General features: G+C 41.2%; 1 protein-coding gene across 10 annotated transcripts in view; it reads right to left on the reverse strand.

Moving 5' to 3' along the window:
• MPRIP (myosin phosphatase Rho interacting protein) overlaps nt 1-22147 on the reverse strand; it is a 150843-nt gene that overhangs the window by 106820 nt on the left and 21876 nt on the right. The window lies entirely within an intron of this gene.

Here is a 22147-nt window from a genome sequence, read left to right on the forward strand (position 1 = left end):
GATGGCCCCTGGAAGTTCTCTAAATGAAACAAATAATAAAAGGAGGAACCTTGGAAACCCTGAAAGGCAACAAGAACACAGTGAACAAACAGGTGGGTAAACAATCTTCCCTTCTCTTGGGCTTTCCAAGGTATGTGTGATGACTGAAGCAAAAATACTAATACCAACTAATGCAGGGCTAAACATATATAAAGGAAATATCTCAGACAATTACATAACAAAGGGCATTAAGACAGAGACTCTCTTAAATTAGTAAAATGACACGATCAGGAAACTGTGACAAGTTATACCTATATAATGTAATCCTACATATATGTCTATATAATGTAATGCTAACTATAAATAAATCAAAATGCAATTCTAAAAAAAAGTTCAAGTAACCCACAAGAAGTAGGAAAACCGAGCCGGGCACAGTGGCTCAAAGCCTATAATCCTAACATTCTGGGAAGCTGAGGCAGGTGGACTGCTTGAGCTCACAGGTTCGAGACCAGTCTGAGCAAGAGCGACACCCCATCTCTAAAATTAGCCAAGTGATGTGGCAAACACCTGCAGTCCCAGCTACTCAGGTGATTGAGGCAAGAGAATTGCTTGAGCCCAAGAGTTTGAGGTTGCTGTGAGATATGATGCCACAGCACTCTCCTGAGGGAGACAAAGTGAGACTCTGTCTAAAAAAAACTAGGAAAAACAAAACAGAAATAATATCACAGACAACAAAAAATGACAGCCTAACATACCAATAATTATATTAAATGTAAATGATCTAAATATACCAATTAAAAGACACAGATTAACAGAAAAGACTTTTGGCTAGGCGCCTGTGGCTCAAGCAGCTAAGGCGCCAGCCACGTACACCTGAGCTGGCAGGTTTGAATCCAGCCCGGGCCCGCCAAACAACAATGACGGCTGCAACCAAAAAATAGCTGGGCGTGTGGCAGGCGCCTGTGAGCTGAGATGCCACAGCACTCTACCCAGGGTGACAGCTTGAGGCTCTGTCTCAAAAAAACAAAACAAACAAACAAACAAAAAAACAGAAGAGACTTTTAAAATGACCTAGCTACTAGTCAACAATAAGTTATGATATACTTTAAAATTAAGTATAATTGAAATGTTCCTAATACAAAAAAAAAGTGCTAAATGCTGGAGGTGATGAATTACCTGATTTTTATGCCTATATCAAAACATTACATATTCTCTATAAATACATACAACTATTTTATATCCATAATAATTAAAAGTAAAAATAATGACCCAACTATATATACCATCTACAAGAAATTCCCTGCAAACATAACAATTACAGGAAGGTTGAAAATAAAAAAAAAATACACCTTAAAAATATTAATCTATGGAGAGCAGACTTGCTATATTAATATTGGGTAAAGTATATTTTAGGACAAAAAAAAATGACCAGACACAGACCAACATATATAATTGATATATTGTACAGATATAATATATCAATATCATATAATGATAAAAGGGTCAATTCACCTTGGTGTGAATTGTGACCTAAATGTGCATGTACATTTAAACAATAGAGCTGCATAATAATGTGAGGTGAAAACGTAAAGAAATAAATACAGTTGGAGACTTCGACACCCCTGTCAACTGGACTACACAGCTGTCTACATAGTAACTAGAGAAAGACAGCAAAGACGTAGAGGACATCAACAACACTCTTCCTTTGGTCTGATGTCTGTCCCATCCAGAACCGTGTTAAGATTTAACTGCAGCGCCCAGAGCACAGTGGGTAAGGCGCCAGCCACATACACCGAGGGTGGAGGGTTCGAACCTGCCCTAGGCCAGCTAAACAACAATGAAACTGCAACAAAAAAATAGCTGAGCGTTGGGGCGGCTGCCTGTAGTCCCAGCTACGTGGGAGGCTGAGGCAAGAGAATCGCTTAAACCCAAAAGTTTGAGGTTGCTGTGAGCTGTGATGCCATAGCTACCAAGGGTGACATGGTGAGACTCTGTCTCAAAAAAAAAAAAAAGATTTAACTGCATTGTAATCAGTCTATTAAGAGATGGCACCTCTGAACGGTGATTCAGCCATGTGGGTCCCGCCCTCTCGGTAGGATTAATGCTGTCACAAAGGGCGGGTCTGGCTCCCTTTGTCTCTCTTGTCATATGACAACACAGCAAGAAGGGCCTCACCAGATGCCAACAGCGTGACCTTGTACGTCTCACCTTCCAGAACTGTCAGAAAATAAATTTCTCTTCATTGTATTAATAAATTACCCAGTCTCGGGTGTTCTAGCACAGTAGCACATACAGTCTGAGACAACCACCCGCCAACAGAACCTGACTGACAATCATGGGAAAACATGCCACATGACGGAGGAGACGTTCTGAGCACACACAGAACGCATGCCAAGATTATTACGTGTCCTGATTAAAACCACTGAAATCACACAGAATGAAACTAAATTTTACATCAAAAGAGAAAGATAATAGGAAAATTTCCAAACATTTAGAAACATTACAATCAACATGCCCCTAAACAATCCACGGGTCAAAGAGGAAGTTAAGAATTCCTTTTCAAAATTTTAAAAAGGAAATAAAATGTATCAAAATTTGTGGGACACAACTCAAACAATATGGAAAGTGTACAGCACTAAAATGTTACATTAAAAAAGAGGAAGCGAGGCTCCACACCTGTAGCTCAAGTGGCTAAGGCGCCAGCCACATACACCAGAGCTTGTGGGTTCGAATCCAGCCCAGGCCTGCCAAACAACAATGACAACTATAACCAAAAAATAGCCAGGCATTGTGGCAGGCGCCTACAGTCCCAGCTACTACTTGGTAGGCCGAGGCAAGAGAACCGCTTCAGCCCAGGAATTGGAGGTTGCTGTGAGCTATGACGCCACAGCACTCTACACACGGAGACCGTTTGAGGCTCTGTCTCAAAAAAAGAAAAAAAAAGGACGCCTGTTATCCTAGTTAGCGCTCTGCTTGAACTCACGAGTTCGAGACCAGCCTGAGCAAAAGCGAGACCCCCATCTCTACTAAAAATAGAAAAACTGAGGCAGGAGGATCGCTTGAGCCTGAGTTGGAGGTTGCCATGAGCTATGCCACGACGCCATAGCACTCTACCCAGGACAACAGCTTGAGACTCTGTCTCACAAAAAAAAAAAGGAAAGAAAGAAAGAAAAGAGGAAAGGTGTCAAATCAAAAGCTCCCACAGCAAGAACCTAGAAAAAGAAGTACAAGATATATACAAAGCAAGGAAAAAGGACTAAATATTAAATATAAAAGAAGAAGTCAATGAAATCAAAGCAGAAAAACAAAGAGCTGGTGTTTAAAAAGATAATAAAATTGACAAATTTCTGGCAAGACTGACAAAGAAAAGAGAATCCACAAAGTAACTGCATCAGAAACAAAACCTGGGCTATCACTGTCCATCCTGCAGACATCAAAAGGTTAACAAGGAGTACTATGAACAAGTCTAGAAACATTAAATTCACAACTTAGGTGAAATGGACCAATTTCACTAAAAACACAGATAATCTGAATGATCCTATTAAGGAAATTGAATACTTTTTTTTTTTGAGACATAGTCTTACTTTGTCGCCCTCAGTAGAATGCTGTGGTATCACAGCTCACAGCAACCTCCAGCTCTTGGGCTTAGGTGATTTTCTTGCCTCAGCTGCCTGAGTAGCTGAGAGTATAGGCCATTTCTTTGTTGCTGCAATTTGGCTAGGGCCAGGTTTGAACCTGCCACTCTTGGTATATGGGGCCAGCACCCTACTCGCTGAGCTATGGGTGCCACCCTGAATAGGTACTTTTAAAAATTCACAAAAAAGGGCTGAGTGTGGTGGCTCACTCCTGTAATCCTAGCACTCTGGGAGGCCGAGGTGGGTGGATTACCTGAGCTCAGGAGTCAAGACCAACCTGAGCAAGAGCAAGACCCCATCTCTACTAAAAATAGAAAACCTGGGGGGGGGGAACAATAGAAAACCTGGCTCTGCACCCGTAGCTCTGTGACTGGGGGCACCAGACACATACACTGAGGCTGGCGGGTTCTAGCCTGCCCTGGGCCTGCTAAACAACAATGACAACTGCAACAAAAGGAAATAGCCGGGCGTTGTGGTGGGCGCCTATAGTCCCAGCTGCTCGGGAGGCTGAGGCAAGAGAATCATTTGGGCCCAGAAGTTTGAGGTTGCTGTGAGCTGTGACCCCACAGTACTCTACCAAGGACAACAAGATGCAACTATGTCTTAGAAAGAAGGGAAAGGAGGGAAGGGGAGGGAGGGAAGGAAGGGGAGGAAGGGAAGAAAACCTGAGGCAAGATGATCACTTGAGCCCAAGAGCTTGAAGTTTGCTGTTAGCTGTGATGCCACAGCTCACTACTTCAGGGTGCCCGAGCGAGACTCTATCTCAAAAAAATAAAATAAAATAAAATAAAATAAAATCACAAAAAGGAAATCTCTAAGCCCTGATATTTTTGTTGGAGAATTCTATCAAACATTTAAAGAATTAACACTGATTCTACATAATCTTTTTGAGAAAACAAGAATGAACACTTTCCAATTCACTTTATGAAGCTTATATTACCCTGACACCAAAACGAGATGAATACAATACAAAAATAGGAGAGTGGGGGGACTTACAGACTCAGAATACACAGTAGCCTTTTCCTTACCCACAGTTTTGTTTTCCACAGTTTCAATAAGACGATAAGGTTTAAGTTGCAGGCCACTCTCTACAGTGTGGCAAAATCTCATGCTGCTCTACTCTGTCCCACCCAGGATGTGAACTGCCCCTTAGTCCAGGACATCCACACAGCCACACAGTCTAACCAGCGTCCACCAGCAGCAATTTGGCACCAGCTTAGCATGTGCTAAGCTGTCAGAGCTTCTACTGCAGCGTCAGTGCTTGAACCCCTTCAAGTCACCCTTATTTTACTTTGTATTGGCCCCAAAGTGCAACAGTAATAATGATGAAAAGAAGACATAAAGTGGCTTCCTTTAAAAGAAAAAGTGGGGGGCGGTGCCTGTGACAAAATGAGTAGGGCACCAACCCCATATACGCGGTTTCAAAGCCAGCCCCAGCCAAACTGCAACAAAAAAAACAGCCAGGGGTTCTGGCGGACACCTGTAGTCCCCAGCTACTCCGGAGGCTGAGGCAAGAGAATCACCTAAGCCCAGGAGTTGGAGGTTGCACTGAGCTGTGATGCCACAGCACTCTATAGAGGGCAATAAAGTAAGACTCTTGCCTCTAAAAAATAAAGAAAAAAGAAAAGGTGAAAGTTTTCAACTTAGTAAGGAAAGAAAAAAAATCATATGCTTAGGATGCTATGGTCTACTGTGAGAGCAAATCTTTTATCCATGAAATTGTGAAGAAGGGTAAAGAAAATCTATGCTACTTTTGTAGTCAATCATCAAACTACAAAAGTCAAAGCCACAGTGTATGATAGGCCCTTAGTTGGGATGGAAAGGCACTTAAATCTGTGGGTGGAAGACCGGAACAGAAACGGGTCTCAACTGAGATGACCTGAACAGAAACGGGTCTCAACTGAGAAGACCTGAACAGAAATGGGTCTCAACTGAGACGACCTGAACAGAAACGGGTCTCAACTGAGAAGACCTCAACAGAAACGGGTCTCAACTGAGAAGATCTCAACAGAAACGGGTCTCAACTGAGACGACCAGAACAGAAACGGGTCTCAACTGAGAAGACCTCAACAGAAACGGGTCTCAACTGAGAAGACCAGAACAGAAACGAGTCTCAACTGAGAAGACCTCAACAGAAACGGGTTTCAACTGAGACGACCTGAAAGAAACGGGTCTCAACTGAGAAGACCAGACAGAAATGGGTCTCAACTGAGAAGACCTCAACAGAAACGGATCTCAACAGAGAAGACCAGAACAGAAACGGATCTCAACAGAGAAGACCAGAACAGAAATGGGTCCCAACTGACATCAACCAGGTTTGGTACCACCATAGAAGTGTCGGAATTTGTCTCTTACTAATAGTGCAGATAAAAAAAAATCCAAAAATAGAAAATGAATTCAGCAAGATATTTGTAAAATTATACATCACAGCCAACTTGAATGTATTCCTTGAATGCTGGTTTAATATTAAAAAAAAAATAAATCAACTCAAGGGGGAGGAGAAAGATGGCGGCCAAGTAACAGCTTCCTTGCAACAGGTGCTGTGCAATTGGGGAGAGAAGACTCCAGGCATCTCTGGCTGGAGGGATCTACCCATAAATAGCCTTTTGGGGCCACAGGGAGACAGCAAAAGACTGAACCCCCTGAGGAGGACAAAAGCAGTGGAGAACTACCCAAGTGGTAGTATGCGTTTGTTCAGTTGGAGGCCACCCGCAGCCATAACTACAGCAACAGCGAAATTACAAGTAGGAAAGGTCTTACTGTGAGCTGTTTTGTTTTTTTAGACTTGGGCACTCGGTTGAACTACCTCGGGAGAACTTGGGCAAGAGTGTGAATGACTTTAAGTGTTGTCTAGGGCCCCGGACTGAGCCCCTGAGCCTGAACAGAGCTAATATTGTTTGGCTGTGAGCCACCACACAGCCATTGTGGGAGAACTGTCCCTGTAGGCTCCACTCTCAGGATCACAGTGCGAGGATCTAGCCAGGAGACCTTGGGCCAGTAATCTAGTGTCTGAGCAGCCCAAAGGCAGGAACTGAGACATAGAGATTTCAGTGTTTGGCAGATGACAGCCATGGCCCTCAGGGGCATAGAGTGAGATCGGTTTTGGAGCACTGGATAAACGGGCAGACACTTCAGGAGATATGCCAGAGACAAGTGGGATAAGTTTCTACTTAGCCAAGGTTAACACTTTAAAGGTCCTTTAAGCGGGCTGAGGAAAGATTTAGGCTTTCAACCCTACGGGGTTTTAGAAATCAGCAGAGGCCTCCAGTCTCCATCTCGTACAGCTGTATCAGCATCGTGATTAACATATCATACCCCAGAAGATCACCTGTTGCCCAGACAGTATTCAACAAGAGATATATACTACTTTGTTTTTGGTTTTGGCTTTTTTTATTTCAACATTTTCCTTTGAGATTTTTCTTATTTTCTTTCATTTTTTTTATTCGTTTTTCTTTTTCTTTCTTTTCTTTCTTCACTTTTCTAGTTTAAACACAATTTTACATTGTTGCCATCTTTAATAATTAGAACTTCATTTTTGCTAGTGTTTCTGCTCCTAGTATATGGTTTTTTCCCCCAATTTTGTCCTGTGAGGTTTTTTTGTTTGCTGGTTTTGATTTTATGTATAGTATTTTTGTCTTTCCTCTCTACTTGGTGGAGGTGAGGTACTGTGTCTCAATAGGCTGGCAATGAACTGCTGACCTCAAGGGAACCACCCAACACAGCACCTCTAGAGGTTGCCGGTTTATTTAAGGTTGGGTTAAAGTACCCTATTATACACCTATATTACTCCTGTCTCTTTCTGAGCCTCTCTTCTTTTTGTCAATATTCCCTTTTACTCACTTCCTCTACTTTCTCTTATTCTTTTTTTTTTTTAATCTTTTTTCAATTGTCTCATCCTTCTGGTCCTATACCAAAAGAATTCATCAAAACCTTAGGCCACTGGCACAGTAAATGAAAGAACAAGAGGAAGTGAAAGAAAAATTAGGGCAAGGAAACAGATCGAAGAATACACTCATGAGGAAGAATCAGCAGAAAAATCCTGGCAACATGAAAAACCAGTCCAGAGCAACCCCCCACCCCACCCCCAGGGGACTGTGACATAGCTACTGCAGAGGATTCCACCTATAAAGAAATGTTAGAAATGTCAGAGGGGGGATTTAAAATACAGATGTTGAAAACAATGAAGGAAATTGCTGACAAAGTGAAAAATAACCAAAAGGAAATCCAAAAGCAGAATCAATAAGAGACAAACAATATAAAGAATATAGAACGGATATAGAATTCTGGGAAGATGGCTGACTGGTAGCAACCCTCGGCAAAGGCTCCTGAGCAGAGGAAGAAAAACTGGATGGAATCGGACTCTATGAAGCCAAAGGTGGTGAGCTGAGCCAAAAAAGAAGTTTGGCAGGCTTCTCCAAGGAAAAGTATTCAAGAAAACAAATTTCAGGTACAAAGCCTATCGACTAGAGGATGGGAAACCCCTCCCCCAAGCAGGAGATGCCACAGGCTATCCGCAAGGGAGCAGGGAACAAAAGACCCCTCCTTTTACCTGGCTGAAGAGAGCCTCTAAACTCCAGGTCTCTTGCTCCAGGGAGATCCCACTTATGAACCTAGACTCCACCCTGCCAGGCATAAAATTAAACAGATACCTTCCCCCACAAATCCAAATTCCCAGTCCACTCTTCCCACTCGCATGGCAGTCTAAAGTTCTTCCCCCTGCAGAGCACAGAGTATGTGGTCTTGTCCTGAGAGATCTGGGCATTGTGTGGACCGCCAACCATCAGGACAGAAATCTGTGATCTGTGACTAACAGGAAGAAAGAGGGTGAGGGAAGAAAGGGACACTTGGCAGCAGGAGGGGCAGTCCCCTGGTTATGATGATGCCGAGCCAGGGATGGTGTTGACCCTCCGTTTGGGTTTGTCTGGCAGGACGGGATGCAGAACCCCCAGCAGGAGAGTGGTTTCCCCATGTGAACTGAGTTCCACAGACAAGGCTGGGCCTGCAAGCAGAGGCTTGCTAGGTGTGGACTGAGACCTGAGAGCAAGGATGTGAATTTCAGGTGGAATCCCCTGATTCCAACAGAACCCTCAAGCAGTAGCTTACTGGGAATGAACCAACCAAGACCTCAGGGCTAGGGCATGGTCCTGTCTCCAGAGAGGCTGGTGAGCAGAGGTTTACCAGGTGAGCACTGAGACCTGTGAGTGGGGCCCGGTGCCCTGATTCTAACAGAGCCTGTGAACAGATGCTTGCCAGGCAGTGGACTGAGAATGGCAGGTGGGGGCATGGTCCCCTGATTCCAACTGGTCTGGCAAGCAGAGGCTAGCTGGGTGTGGACTAAGACTGGTGGGTGGGGGCGTGGCCCCTGGCTCCAACTGGGCCTGTGAACACAAAAGCAAACAACAGTATGGACTGAGTCTGGTGGGCAGGAGTGTGGATCCCTGGCTCCAACTGTGCTGTTGGAGACCCTTGAACTCCACTCAGTTGAGCAGGGTTTGCACTGCCTGAGACAATTTAATTGGAACCTGTGTCTGGGACTGTCCACTCAGGGACATTCTGAGGTTGACCTTCGAAGTTCTGTAGCGGAAAAGAACTGAAGGGTGGGGGTGGGGTGCCTCAGCTATTTGTATCTCTTCACAATTGAGATTTAAACCTAATACTGTGGCTTCTTAGGAAAGGGTAGAGGATGGCGGATATCAAAAACAGAGCTAGTTTGCGCTATCTTGCCAAAAAGGTTCAGAGTCTCTGACCAAAACTCTGAAAGGGGCCTTTGTAAGGCTGTAGAAGATAAACCACAATACAAAGCCTCGCACTTTGGTAAGGGGCTATCTCTACTACCTAGGAACCCCAATACAATCTCACCCTACCAGTAAAAAATAAACATTGTGCAGACCCAAAAGAAGAACTCTGGCAGAACCACAGTAGATCAACCCCCAGAAGAAATGACAAAGGAGACACAACTGAAGATGCCACGCACAGACAAATGGCTGCAATGTCAGAAGTGGAATGCAGAATATGGACGGCAAATAAGACAAATAGAATGGAAGAAAAGAGAGAAACTGAATTCCAAAGCATAGTTCTGAAGTTGTCTCAAGAAATTAATGATCAAAACCCAAGTCACCAAAGATACGGACATAATGAGAAAAGAAATAGCAGAGCTCAAGGAAACGAAAAAGTTAGTTGAGGAGCTCCAAAATATAGTAGAATCCCTCAGTAATAGAGTTGACCAGGCAGAAGAAAGGATCTCTGAAACTGAAGACAAAGCTTTTGAACATTCCCAAACACTCAAAGAGGCAGACAAATGGGCAGTAAAAACTGATGATTCCCTGAGAGAGTTGTGGGATCACTCTTATATCAAACATTTATCTTATATGAATTCCCAAAGAAGAGGATGGTCCTAAAGGGACAGATGCTCTACTCCAAGAGATTTTGGAGGAGAATATCCCAAGCATTGCAAAAGATACAGAACTTCAGATAGCAGACATTTTCAGAACCCCAGCAAGACTCAATCCAAATAAAACATCTCCTGGACACATTGTGATTAACTTTGCCTAAGTTAAGGCAAAGGAAAAAATTCTGCAAGCAGCCAGACGTAAGAAAAGCATCACCTACAAAGGGAGAAGTATCAGAATGACTGCAGATCTCTAGGCTGAAACGCTTCAAGCCAGAAGAAGATGGTCATTGACCTTCAGTCTCCTAAAACAAAACAACTTTCAGCCCAGGATCCTGTATCCAGCTAAACTGAATTTCATTTGTGATAGAAAAATCAAATACTTTAATGACATACACATGTTGAACAAATTTGCCATAACTAAACCAGTCCTCCAGGATATTCTCCACAGTGACCAGCAACCAGCACAATGCTCTACCTCCAAAGTAAACTCACTCAGAAATTTTTTAACACAGCCCAACTTCCATAGTAGTAAAAGGATTAAAAATGTCCACATCCGAAAATCATAATACCCAAAACACAGCCAGGCTTATCAATTCTCGCAATTAATGTGAATGGTTTAAATCGTCCTCTAAAGAGGTACAGGCTGGATGACTGGATACATAAACTCAGACCAGATATCTGCTGTATACAAGAATCTCACCTTACTTTAAAGGATAAAAATAGACTCAGGGGTGGCACCAGTGCTCAGTGGGTAGGGCACCAACCCCATATACCGAGGGTGGCAGGTTCGAACCTGGCCCCGGCCAAACTGCAACAACAACAACAACAACAAAATACCAAGGGCAATAAAATGAGACTCTGTCTCTAAAAAAAAGAAAATCTAAAAAATACAGAGAGAGAGACTCAGGGTGAAGGGATGGAGTTGTATAATACAGGCAAATGGGAACCAGAAAAAAGCAGGGTTGCAATTTTAGTAGCAGATACAATTGGCTTTAAACCAACAAAGATAAAGAAAGATAAGGAAGTTCACTACATATTTGTCAAGGGAAATACCCAACACAAAGAGATTTCAATAATTAACATTTATGCACCCTACCAGAATACTCCTCAATTCATTGCACTGTAATAGTTGGAGATTTTAACATCCCTTTGACAGTTTTGAATAGATCCTTCAAGAAGAAACTAAACAAAGAAATATTAGACTTAAACCTGACCCTAAAACAAATGGACTTTACAGACCACTACAGAACATTTCACCCTAATAAAACTGAATATACGTTCTTCCAAACAGCCCAGGGGACATCCGCCAAAATAGATCATATCCTAGGACACAAGTCTAACCTCAGCAAATTTAAAAGTATAGAAATTATTCGGTGGCACCTGTAGCTCAAAGGAGTAGGGCACCGGCCCCACATGCTGGAGGTGGCGGGTTCCAACCCAGCCCTAGCCAAAAACTGCAAAAAAAAAAAAAAAAGAAAGAAAGAAAGAAAGAAAAATTATTCCTTGTATCTTCTCGGACCACCATGGAATAAAAGTTGAACTCAACAGCAACAGGAATCCTCATAAACAAAGTCATGGAAACTAAATAATCTTAGGCTAAATGACAGCTGGCTCAAAGACAAGATTAAGGAGGAAATTACCAAATTTTTGGACTAAAATGATAATGAAGACACAAATTATCAAAACCTGTGGGATACTGCAAAGGTAGTCCTATGAGGAAAATTAGGGCAGAACTAAATGAAATTGAAAACAAAAGAATCGTTCAAAAGATCAACAAAACAAAAAGTTGGTTTTTTGAGAAGATTAACAAAATTGATAAACCTTTGGACAACCTAACCAGAAATAGAAAAGTAAAATCTCTAATATCATCTATCAGAAATGATAAAGGAGAAATAATAACAGATGCTTCAGAAATTTAAAAAATCCTCAATGATTATTACAAAAATCTCTATTCCAGAAATATGAAAATCTGAAGGAAATGGACCAATACCTAGAAGCAGGCCACCTTCCTAGACTCAACCAGAAAGAATTAGAAATCTTGTATAGACCTATATCAATCACCAAAATAGCATCAATACAAAATCTCCCAAAAAGAAAAGTCCAGGACCAGATGGCTCCACATCCAAAATCTATCAAACCTTTCAAGAGGAACTAGTACCTATATTATACAACCTTTTCCAATGCAGAGAAAAAGAAGGAATACTTCCCAACACATTCTATGAAGCAAGTATCACCCTGATACCCAAACCAGGAAAGGATCCTATAAAGAAAAGAAAATTATAGACCAAAATCATTAATGAATATCGATGCAAAAATATTCAATAAGATATTAGCAAACAGAATTCAATAACACATCAAAAAAAATTATACACCATGATCAGTTGGTTTTATTCCAGGGTTATAGAATTGGTTCAACATACACAAATCTATAAATATAACACATCAATAAAATAAAAAACAAAGACCATATGATTCTCTCAGTTGATGCAGAAAAAGCCTTTGATAATATCCAGCATCCTTTCATGATCAGAACACTTAAGAAAATAGGCATAGGAGGGACATTTCTTAAACTGATAGAGACCATGCACAGCAAACCCACAGCCAATATCAGATTGAATGGTGCAAAATTAAAAACATTTCCACTCAGATCAGGAACAAGGCAAGGATGCCCACTCCCTCCACTGCTATTCAACATAGTCATGGAAGTCTTACCCATCACAATCAGGCAAGAGAAGGCAATCAAGGGTATCCAAATAGTGTCAAGAGATCAAACTTTCACTCTTCACTAATATGATCCTATACCTGGAAAATCCCAGGGACTCAACTTCAAAACTCTTAGAAGTGATCAGGAAATATAGCAGCTTCGGGGCGGCACCTGTGGCTCAGTGAGTAGGGCGCTGGCCCCATATACCGAGGGTGGTGGGTTCAAACCCGGCCCTGGCCAAACTGTAACAAAAAAATAGCTGGACATTGTGGCAGGCACCTATAGTCCCAGCTACTTGGAAGACTGAGGCAAGAGAATCGACTAAGCCCAAGAGCTGGAGGTTGCTGTGAGCTGTGATGCCACAGCACTCTACTGAGGGTGACAAAGTGAGAATCTGTCTCTTAAAAAAAAAAAAAGAAAGAAATATAGCAGCTTCTCAGGATACAAAATCAGTACTTACAAATCAGTAGCTTTTATATATGCCAACAATAGTCAAGTGGAAAAAACAATCAAGGACTCTTCCTTTTATAATAGTGCCAAAGAAGATGAAATATCTGGGAATCTACCTAACAAAGGACGTGAAAGATCTCTATAAAGGAGAACTATGAAACTCTGGGAAAAGAAATAGCTGAAGATGTTAACAAACGGAAAAATATACCATGCTCATAGCTGGGAAGAATCAACATTGTTAAAATGTCCATACTACCCAAAGCAAAATACAGATTTAATGCAATCTCTATTAAAGCACTATTGTCATACTTTAAAGATCTTGAAAAAATAGTACTTCGTTTTATATGGAATCAGAAAAAAACTCAAGGGCGGTGCCTGTGGTTCAGTGAGTTGGGTGCCGGCCCCATATGCCAAGGGTGGCGGGTTCAAACCCAGCCCCGGCCAAACTGCAACAAAAAAATAGCCAGGCGTTGTAGCGGGCGCCTGTAGTCCCAGCTACTTGGGAGGCTGAGGCAAGAGAATCACTTAAGCCCAAGAGTTAGAGGTGCTGTGAGCCGTGTGACGCCAAGGCACTCTACCCAAGGGCAGTACAGTGAGACTCTGTCTCTACAAAAAAAAAAACTCAAATAGCAAATACAATAGCAATACTCAGAAATAAGAATAAATCAGGAGGTATCACGTTACCAGACTTCAAGCTATACTATAAATCTATAGTGATGAGAACGGCATGGTACTGGCACAAAAACAGAGCCGGGGGCGGGGGGGGGGGGGGACAGAGCGGTAAATGTATGGAACAGAATAACAAACCAAGAGATGAACCCAGCCACTTATCATCATTTGATCTTCGACAAGCCTATCAAAAATATTCAGTGGGGGAAACAATCCCTATTTAACAAATGGTGCTGGGTGAACTGGCTGATGACCTGCAGAAGACTGAAACTGGACCCCCCATCTTTCACCATTAACAGAAATTGATTCTCACTGAATAAAAGATTTAAACTTAAGACATGAAACTATAAAAATACTAGAAGAGAGTGTGGGGGGAAAAACTTGAAGAAATTGACCTGGGAGAATATTTTATGAGGAGGACCCCCCAGGCAATTGAAGCAGCATCAAAAATACATTTCTGAGATCTGATCAAACTAAAAAGCTTTTGCAAAGCCAAGAGTACAGTAAGTAAAGCAAACAAACAGCCTTCAGAATGGGAGAAGATTTTTGCGGGGTATGCTTCCAACAAAGGTCTGATTACTAGAATCTACAGAGAATTCAACCTAATCAATAAGAAAACAACAAATAACCCCATTTCTATGTAGGCAAGAAACTTGAACAGAAACTTATCTGATGAAGACAGGCGCATGGCCCACAAACACATGAAAAAATGCTCATCATCCTTAATCATGAGAGGAATGCACATCAAAACCACTTTGAGATAATCATCTAACTGCAGTAAGATTAGCCCATATCACAAAATCCCAAAACCACAGATTTTGGCGTGTATGCGGAGAGAAGGGAATGCTTCTACACTGCTGGTGGGAATGCAAGCTAATACAACCTTTTTGGAAAGAAGTTTGGAGAACACTCAAGGAACTCAAAGTAGACCTACCATTCAATCCCGCAATTCCTCTACTAGGTATACACCCAGATGATCAAAAATTATTTTACAACAAAGACTTTTGCACCAGAATGTTTATTGCAGCCCAATTCCTAATAGCCAAGACATGGAAACAGTTCAAGTGCCCATCGACCCAGGAATGGATTAACAAATTATGGTATATGTACACCATGGAATACTGTGCAGCCATAAAAAAAGATGGGGAGACTTAACATCTTTTATGTGGATGTGAAGCTGGATGGAGCTGGAACATATTCTTCTTAGTAAAGTATCTCAAGAATGGAAAAAAAAGTATCCAATGTACTCAATACTAGTATGAAATCAATATATAATCACCTACACACTCATGTGAATGGCAAAACATAACTACAGTCCAGAAAGTAGAAGGGAAGAGGGGCAGAGGGGAGGGGAGAGGGGACTTGGGAGGAGGGGTGTTATTTGGGGGGACCTCACCTAATGTGCATGATGCAATGGTACATTTCAAAACTATTAAGAAATGAGTGTCATTGTGATGAAACTATTTCACATTATATATCAAAGCAGTGTCCTAGGACACAAAATAAATCTCAAAAGAATTGAAATTTTACCTATGATCTTCTCAGACCACAAGGCACTAAAGGTGACAAAGGCATGGAAATTAAACAACCTCATGCTAAATCAATGCTAAATGACTGTTAGGTGCAGGAAGAAATAAAAGAGGAAATCATTAACTTCCTTGGGCACAACAACAATGAAGACACAAGCTACCAAAACCTGCGGGATATAGCAGAACCAGTCCTGAGAGGAAAATTTACTGCTTTAGATGCCCACATTCAAAAAACAAAAAAAGAGGGCATCAACAAACTCATAAGCCATCTTATAGAATTGGAAAAAAGAAAAACAATCTAAGCCAAAACCCAGCAGAGGAAAAGAAATATCCAAAATTAAATCAGAGATTAATGAAATTGAAAACAAAAGAATCACTCAGAAAATTAATGAAACAAGGAATTGGTTTTTTGAAAAAATGAATAAAATAGATAAACCTTTGGCCAGACTAACTAGAAATAGAAAAGTAAAATCTCTAGTAACCTCAATCAGAAATGACACAGGGAAAAAACAACTGATGCCACAGAGATAAAAGAGATCATCTCTGAAAACTACCAGAAACTCAATGCCCAGAAATTTGACAATGTGAAGGAAATGGATCAATATTTGTAATCACATTCTCTCCCTAGACTTAGCCTGGAAGAAACAGATCTCCTAAACAGGCCAATCTCAAGCACTCAGATCAAAGAAATAATAAAAAATCTCCCAACAAAAAAATGTCCTGGTCCAGATAGCTTCACACCAGAATTGTATCAAACCTTCCAAGAAGAGCTTATTCCTGTACTACAGACATTATTCCAAAAACTTGAGGAGGAAGGAATCTTCCCCCAACACATTCTACGAAGCACACATCACCCTGATGCCAAAACCAGGAAAAGACCCAACTAAAAAGGAGAACTTCAAACCAATTTCACTAATGAATATAGATGCAAAAATTCTCTGGCTCGGTGCCTGTGGCTCAAGTGGCTAAGGCGCCAGCCACATACACCTGAGCTGGTGGGTTCTAATCCAGCCCAGGCCTGCCAAACAACGACAACTACAACCAAAATATAGCCAGGCGTTGTGGCGGACACCTGTAGTCCCAGCTACTTGGGGGGTAGAGGTAGGAGAATCGCTTGAGCCCAGGAGTTGGAGGTTGCTGTGAGCTGTGATGCCTACACCACTCCAACCAGGGTGAAAGCTTGAGGCTCTGTCTCAAAAAAAAAAAAAAAAAAAAAAAAAATTTCTCAACAAAATCCTAGCCAACAGATTACAGCTTATCATCAAAAAACTCATACATCATGATCAAATAGGTTTCATCCCAGGAATGCAAGACTGGTTTATCATACACAACTCCATAAACATTATAGAGAAGAAGCAGCAAATAAAGACCATATGATCGGGAGGTGCCTGTGGCTGCCTGGGTAGGGCGCCAGCCCCCACATACTGAGGGTGGTGGGTTCAAACCCAGCCCCGGCCAAAACTGCAACAACAATAAAAAACTAACAAGAAAAGGAAAAAAATAAAAAAGACCATATGATCCTCTCAATAGATGCAGAAAAAGCATCTGCTAAAATCCAGCATCCTTTTCTCATTAGCACACTGAAGAGTATAGGCACAGGTGGCACATTTCTAAAACTGATTGAAGCTATCTATGACAAACCCACAGCTAATATTTTACTAAATGGAGTAAAACTGAAAGCTTTTCCTCTTAGAACTAGAACTAGACACGGTTGCCCTCTGTCACCATTACTATTCAACATAGCGCTGGAAGTTCTAGCCAATACGCTTAGGCAGGAGAAGGAAATAAAGGGCATCGAAATGGGAGCAGAGGAGGTCAAACTCTCCCTCTTTGCTGACGACATGATCTTACGCTTAGAGAGTCCCAAAGACTCAACCACAAGACTCCTGGAAGTCATCAAAAAATACCTTAATGTCTCAGGATATAAAATTAATGTCCACAAGTCAGTAGCCTTTGTATACACCAACAACAGCCAAGATGAGAGGCTAATTAAGGACACAACTCCCTTCACCATAGCTTCAAAGAAAATGAAATACTTAGGAATATACCTAACCAAGGAGGTGAAGGACCTCTATAAAGAAAATTATGAAATCCTAAATATCAGAGGATATTAACAAATGGAAGAACATAACCATGCTCATGGCTGGGAAGAATCAACATTGTTAAAATATCTATACTTCCCAAAGCAATCTACCCATTCAATGCCATCCCTTTTAAAATACCAGCATTGTACTTTCAAGACTTGGGAAAAACGATTCTTCATTTTGTATGGAACCAGAAAAAAACCCATATAGCTAAGGCAGTTCTTACTAATAAAAACAAAGCCGGGGGCATCAGCATACCAGATTTTAGACTGTACAGTGCTATAGTGGTCAAGACTGCATGGTATTGGCACAAAAATAGAGACACAGACATTTGGAATCAAATAGAAAACAGGAAATGAAACTAACATTACAACCACCTAATCTTTGATAAACCAAACAAGAACATACCTTGGGAGAAGATTTCCTATTGAATAAATGGTGTTGGGAGTTGAACTGGATATCCACATGTAAAAGACTGAAACTGGACCCACACCTTTCTCTACTCTCAAAAATCGATTCAAGATGGATAAAGGACTTAAATTTAAGGCATGAAACAATAAAAATCCTCCAAGAAAGCATAGGAAAAACACTGGAAGATATCAGCCTAGGGAAAGACTTTATGAAGAAAACTGCCTTGGCAATTGCAACAACAAAAATAAACAAATGGGACTTCATTAAACTGAAAAGCTTCTGTATAGCTAAGGAGACAACAGCCAAAGCAAATAGACAACCTACACAATGGGAAGGGATATTTGCATATTTTAAATCAGACAAAAGCTTGATAACTAGTATCTATAGAGAACTCAAATTAATCCACATGAAAAAGCCAACAATCCCATATGTCAATGGGCAAGAGACATAAATAGAACCTTCTCTACAGAAGGCGGATGAATGGCTAACAAACATATGAAAAACTGCTCATCATCCCTAATTATTAGAGAAATGCAGATCAAAACCACCCTGAGATACCATCTAACCCCAGTGAGAATGGCCCACATCACAAAATCTCAAAACTGCAGATGCTGGCGTCGATGTGGAGAGAAGGGAACACTTTTACACTGCTGGTGGGACTGCAAACTAGTACAACCTTTCTGGAAGGAAGTATGGAGAAACCTCAAAGCACTTAAGCTAGACCTCCCATTTGATCCTGCAATCCCATTACTGGGCATCTACCCAGAAGGAAAAAGATCCTTTTATCATAAGGACACTTGTACTAGACTGTTTATGGCAGCTCAATTTACAATCGCCAAAATGTGGAAACAGCCTAAATGCCCACCAACCCAGGAATGGATTAACAAGCTGTGGTATATGTATACCATGGAATACTATTCAGCTATTAAAAAAAAATGGAGACTTTACATCCTTCGTATTAACCTGGATGGAAGTGGAAGACATTATTCTTAATAAAGCATCAGAAGAATGGAGAAGCATGAATCCTACATACTCAATTTTGATATGAGGACAATTAATGACAATTAAGGTCGTGGGGGGGGGAGAAAAGCAAAGAGAGGGAAGGAGGGAGGGGGTTGGGGCCTTGGTGTGTGCCACACCTTCTGGGGGCAAGACATGATTGCAAAAGGGACTTTACCTAACAAATGCAATCAGTGTAACCTGGCTTATTGTACCCTCAATGAATCCCCAACAATAAAAAAAAAAAAAAAAAAAACACCCTGAGATATCATCTAACCCCAGTGAGAATGGCCCACATCACAAAATCTCAAAACTGCAGATGCTGGTGCGGCTATGGAGAGAAAGGAACACTATTATTTTGCTGATGGGACTGCAAACTAATACAACCTTTGTGGAAGGAAGTATGGAGAACCCTCAAAGAACTCAAGCTAGACCTCCCATTTGATCCTGCAATGCCATTATTGGGCATCCACCCAGAAGGAAAAAAATCCTTTTATCATAAGGACACTTGCACTAGACTGTTTATTACAGCTCAATTTACAATCGCCAAAATGTGGAAACAGCCTGATGTCCTCCAACCCAGGAATGGATTAACAAACTGTGGTATATGTACACCATGGAATACTATTCACATTTAAAAAATGGAGACTTTACATCCTTTGTATTAACCTGGATGGAAGTGGAAGACATTATTCTTAGTAAAGCATCACAAGAATGGAGAAGCATGAATCCTATGTATTCAATTTTGGTATGAGGACAATTAATGACAATTTAATGACATGGTGGGGGGGTGGGGGAAGGGGAGAGCAGAGAGAGAGAGAAAAGGGGTGGGAGAAAGGAAAAGCAGAGAGAGGGAAGGGGTGGTCTCGGTGTGTGACGCACCTTTTGGGGGCAAGGCAAATTGTAAGAGGGACTTCACCTAACAAATGCAATCAGTGTAACCTGATTCACTGTAAACTCAATGAATTCCCAACAATAAAAAAAAAAAAAAAAATCAACCAATGGAATCCACCATAAAGAAGTAAACCCCATGGCCATATCAACTGACACAAAACAACATTTAACAAAACCCAACACCCATTCATGGTGTTAAAAAGAACCTCTCAGAACTTCTTCAACTTTATAACATCTACGAAAATCCTCCAGCTTACATCATAATGGTGAAAGACAAAATGCATCCCTCTAAGATCAGGAACGAGGTAATGCTGTCCATTCTCAGAACTCTTATAATGCTAGAATTTCTAACCACTGCAATAAGGCAAGAAATATAAACCAAGGAGGAAAAATGAAATGTTTACAGATGACATAACTATCTGTGTAGAATATCCCAGGGAATCTAAAAAACGCTAGATCTAGAGGAGCCCAACAAGATCAGCACAACAAAATCAACTGCATTTCGATACACTGGCAATGAGCCAAATCTAAAGAAACCATAATTAAAAATACAATGTCATTTGCAATTCTCAAAAAAGATGAAATAGGTATAAATCTAACAAAATGTATGTAAGACTTGCATACTGAATGCTACACAATGCTGATTAAATAAATCAAAGAGCTACATAAATGGACAGATACGCTGTGTTCACGGACTAAGATAACCAATTATCCCCAACCTGGTATACAAATATCATGATCCCATCAAGATTTTTTATAGATATAGACAAATTTACTCTAAAATTTATATGAAAACGCAAATAAACTAGAATAGGATTTTTTTAATTAAAAAGGAATAAAAGGAGAGTGATTTGCCTACCCAATTACAAGATTTATCATATCTCCACAGTAATCAAGATAGGGTAGCATTACTGAGAAGTCAGACACACAAATCAACGGAGCAGAACAGATACAAATCTGCCCAGTTACAAACACATACAAACCTCCCCCATTTACAGACACGTACAAACCTCCCCCATTTAATTTTGGACAATGGTGCAAAAGGAATTTCAATGGAGGGAAGACAGTTGTTCAACAAATGGTATGAGAGCAACTGTTCAGCACAGGCAAAACAAACAAACAAAAACCCTCAAGCTAACACAGAAATGTTTATGCAAAAATCACCTCAAAATGGAAAACCAACTTAAATTGATAAATTATACTTCATTAAAATTAAAAACATTTGAGCCACACCTGATGGCTCACACCACTCCTAGGCAGTTAGGGCCAGAGGATGGATTGAGCCCAATAATTCAAGTTCAGCCTGGGCAAGAAAGATAGATCCCACCTCAAGAACTTTTGCTCTCTAAATAGCCATCATAGGAGGATGAGAAGACAAGCCACAGAACAGGATAAAATATTTGCAGGGAGTAATATGTAGAATGCATATAGACTGCTCAGAACTCAGTGAAAACCGGACAATCCAATCAGAACACAGCAAAGCTTTACAGAAGACATTTCACAGAAGATATACAGCGGACAAGTAAACTTATGGAGAAAGGTTTAAAAACTCATTAGCCACTAAGGAAACACAAATTAAAACCACATGAGGTATTATTCTACTATCAGAATGGCTACCTGGGAACCATGGCTCACACCTGTAATCCCAGCACTCTAGAAGGGAGAGGCAAGTAGATCACCTAAGCTCACAGGTACGAGACCAGCCTCAGCAAGAGCAAGACCTCATCTCTAAAAATACCCGGGCATTGTGGCGGGCACCTATGTCCCAGCTACTCAGGAGGCTGAGGTAAGAGGATCGCTTGAGCCCAGGAGTTGGAGGTTGCTGTGAACTGTGATGCCACAGCACTCTACCGAGGGTGACAAAGTGAGATTCTATCTCAAAAAAAAAAAAAGATTAAAATAACTAAATATGCAACTGCCATATGATCCAGGAACTGAACTCTTGAATATTTAACTCAACAGAAATGAAAATTTACATTCATACAAAAACTACATATGAATTAGCAGCTTTACTCATAACAGCCAAAAACTGGAAACAACCCAGATGTCCTCCAGCAGGTGAGTGTTAAACTGTGGTACAGCCTCACATGAAATACTAGTCAGCGGTGAAAAGGGGCAGACCAGTGATCCACACAACAGTGTAGGTGAATCTCCAGGAATACGGTGAATGAGAAAAGCTAATTCCAACGGTTACATACTGTCTGATTTCATTTGCATAATCCTGAAATGTCAGAAATGAAGAACACCCTCAAGAGGCAGGGGCTGGGGGGCAGGAAGGCAGGAGGTGCAGCTGTGGGGACCCTGGGAATGGAGGGGCTGGAATGTCTCACGTCACCGTCAGCATTCAGCTGTGATGCGGCCACCACCATCAGGGACAGTGGGTAAAGGGTGCATGGAACCCG

Source organism: Nycticebus coucang, chromosome 15 (genome assembly GCF_027406575.1).
Source record: "Nycticebus coucang isolate mNycCou1 chromosome 15, mNycCou1.pri, whole genome shotgun sequence".
NCBI lineage: Eukaryota > Metazoa > Chordata > Mammalia > Primates > Lorisidae > Nycticebus > Nycticebus coucang.